Raw genomic sequence first — 3,391 nt, 5'->3', positions numbered from 1 at the left:
TATCCATTTAGATTCTCACTAGCAGCCTTGTTTACTTTATTCCATTATTTACAATGAAAGGGTTAGAATTTCTGTTTGTATTTATGTAGGTGGTACATTAAATGTGTACAATTTTATGAATATTTTTCAGCCAGCTCATCAGAATACTGATTTTGTCAGTTAAAATAGCATATATTTCTGACCAAGACCACATCTGCCCCATAAGCACAGAACCCTGCCTTTGCTGCTCCACCGCCCAGTCCACACCTACCGCCAGCTCACCATGGATGATGGTATCGCCCCACTTGTCATTGACAGCAGCTCAGGCATGTGCAAGGCCAGCTTTGCAGGTGATGATATCCCCCTGGGTCATTTTCCCCTCCATCATGGGGCACCCCAGGTACCAGGATGTGATGGTGGGCATGGGCCAGACAGACCTCTACTTGGGGCGATGAGGCCCACAGCAAGAGAGGCATCCTGACCCTGAAGTACCCCACCGAGCACAGCATTGTCACCAAATGGGACCACATGAAGAAGATCTGGCATCACACCTTCTACAACGAGCTGGGTGTGGTTCCTGAGGAGCACCCCGTGCTGCTGACGTAGGCCCCCATGAACCCCAAGGACAACCGCAAAAAGATGACCAGATCATGTTTGAGACCTTCAACACCCCAGACATATACATGGCCATCCAGGCCTTGTGGTCCCTGTACGCCTCTGGCCATACACTGGCATCATGATGGACTCTGTGGATGGGGTCACCCACCGGGTGCCCATCTACAAGGGGTACTCCCTCCCCCATGCCATCCTACATCTGGACCTGGCTAGCCAGGACCTGACTGAGTACCTCATGACGATCCTCACCGAGCTGGGCTACAGCTTCACCACCAGGGCAGAGCAGGAGATTGCGTGCGACACCAAGGAGAAGCTGTGCTACATCACCCTAGACTTTGAGTGGGAGATGGCCATGGCGGCCTCCAGCTCCTCCCTGGAGAAGAGCTACCAGCTGCCCCATTGCCAGGTCATTACCATCGGCAACCAGCGTTTCCGCTGCCCCGAGGTGCTCTTCCAGGCTTCCTTCCTGGGCATGGAATCCTGTGGCATTCACGAAACTACCTTCGACTCCATCATGAAGTGTGACGTGGACATCCATAAAGACCTGTATGCCAACTCAGTGCTGTCTGGTGGTACCACCATGTACCCTGGCAACCCTGACAGGATACAAAAAGAGATCACTGCCCTGGCGCCCAGCACGATGAAGATCAAGATCATTGCTCCCCCCAAGCTCAAATACTCTGTGTGGATGGGCTGCATCCTGGCCTGGCTGTCCACCTTCCAACAGATCAGATATGGACCAGCAAGCAGGGGTATGACAAGCCAGCCCCTCCATCCTCCAAATGCTTCTAGGCGGACTGTTACTTAGTTGCGTTACGTCCTTTCTGGATAAAACCTAACTTGTGCAGATAACAAGATGAGATTGGCATCGCTTTATTTATTTATTTATTTATTTATTTATTTATTGGCTTGACTCATTTGAAAATTGGAGCGGTGAAGGTGACAGCAGTCTGTTGGAGCGAGCATCCTCCAAAGTTCTACAATGTGGCTGAGGACTTCGATTGTACATTGTTCTTGTTCTTTTTTAAATAACGTGAGCTGCATTGTCCTAGGAAGCCCCTTGCCCTCCTAAAAGCCACCCCACTTCTCTGTAAGGAGAATGGCCCCATCCTCTCCCGAGTCCACACAGGGGAAGGGATAGCATTGCTTTCATGTAAATTATGTAATGCAAAAAAATTTTTTTTTTTTTGAGATGGAGTCTTGCTCTATCGCCCATGCTGGAGCGCAGTGGCGCGATCTCAGCTCACTGCAAGCTCCTCCTCCTGGGTTCACGCCATTCTCCCGCCTCAGCCTCCCAAGTAGCTGGGACTACAGGAGTCCGCCACCACACCTGGCTAATTTTTTTTTTTTTTTTTTTTTTTTGTATTTTTAGTAGAGAAAGTGTTTCACCATGTTAGCCAGGATGGTCTCCATCTCTTGAGCTCGTGATCCGCCTGCCTCTGCCTCCCAGAGTGCTGGGATTACAGGCATGAGCTACTGTGCCTGGCCTGGCAAAATTTTTTAAACCTTTGCCTTAATACTTTTAAAAATTTTGTTTTGTTTTAAATGATCAGCCTTCATGGCTCCCCCTCTTTTGTACCCCAACTTGAGATATATGAAGCCTTTTGGTCTCCCTGGGAGTGGGTGGAGGCAGTCAGGGTTTTACCTGTACACTGACTTGGGACCAGTTGAAGAAAAGTGCATACCTTAAAAAAATCACATATTTCTTTGGGTTAATGTCTTAATCATTTACTATTTTTTATGAGTTGTAGTAAAAATGAGATGAAAATCATTTTGCAATTTAGTCCTATGTATCATTAACTATACATTAAACTCCAGAGATCTGATACAGTTAATAACAACTAACAACTATGAAGTAATTAAAAGTCTGCAGAACACATACACGATAACCAGAACCCACCTCTGCAACAACCCCGTAAGGTAGATTTGTTATCTTATTTTACTGTTGAGAATATTGAGGTTTTTGAGAGCATAATAACTGGAAATTTCTGATCAGTGTAATAAAAAAGATCATTTTCTATATGTAGCTGGAAATAAGGATGAATCTGGAGACTTAATATGCATGGGGTATTTGGCCACAACAGAACCAGTATGTTTCTAGGAAGCTGGGCTCCAGGATTGATGCATGGTTTTTAAAAAATTTTTAATTTTTTGTGGGTACAGAGTGGGTATATATATTTATGGGGTACATGAGATTTTTAAAAAATTTATTTTTTATTTTTCCATAAGTTATTGGGGTACAGGTGGTATTTGGTTACATGGGTAAGTTCTTTAGTGGTGATTTGTGAGATTTTGGTGCACCCACCACCCCAGCAGTATACACTGCACCATATTTGTAGTCTTCTATCCCTCACCCCCTCCCACTCTTCCCCCCAAGTCCTCAAAGTCCATTGTATCATTCATACCTTTGCGTCCTCACAGCTTAGCTCCCACATATCAGTGAGAACATATGATGTTTCATTTTCCATTCCTAAGTTACTTCTCTTAGAATAATAGTCTCCAATCTAATCCAGGTCACTGCAAATGCTGTTAATTCATCCCTTTTTATGGCTGCATAGTATTCCATTGTATATATACCATAGTTTCCTTTTTTTTTGAGACGGAGTCTCACTCTGTTGCCCAGGCTGGAGTGCAGTGGTGTGATCTAGGCTCATTGCAAGCTCTGCCTCCCGGGTTCATGCCATTCTCCTGCCTCAGCCTCCCGAGTAGCTGTGACTACAGACGTCTGCCACCACGCCTGGCTAATTTTTTGTATTTTTAATAGAGATGGGGTTTCACCATGTTAGCCAGGATGGTC

At 45.7% G+C, this 3,391-nt stretch overlaps 1 pseudogene; it reads left to right on the top strand.

Annotated features, from left to right (window-relative positions):
• The first annotated feature begins 262 nt into the window (after window positions 1–262).
• LOC717244 (actin, cytoplasmic 1 pseudogene) lies at window positions 263–1,386 on the top strand (annotated as a pseudogene).
• Window positions 1,387–3,391: the final 2,005 nt, after the last annotated feature.

The sequence above is a fragment of the Macaca mulatta genome, chromosome 15 (genome assembly GCF_049350105.2).
Source record: "Macaca mulatta isolate MMU2019108-1 chromosome 15, T2T-MMU8v2.0, whole genome shotgun sequence".
Classification (NCBI taxonomy): Eukaryota; Metazoa; Chordata; class Mammalia; order Primates; family Cercopithecidae; genus Macaca; species Macaca mulatta.
Note: the sequence above shows the minus strand (reverse complement) of the source record. Positions and strands in the feature narration are given on the sequence as shown.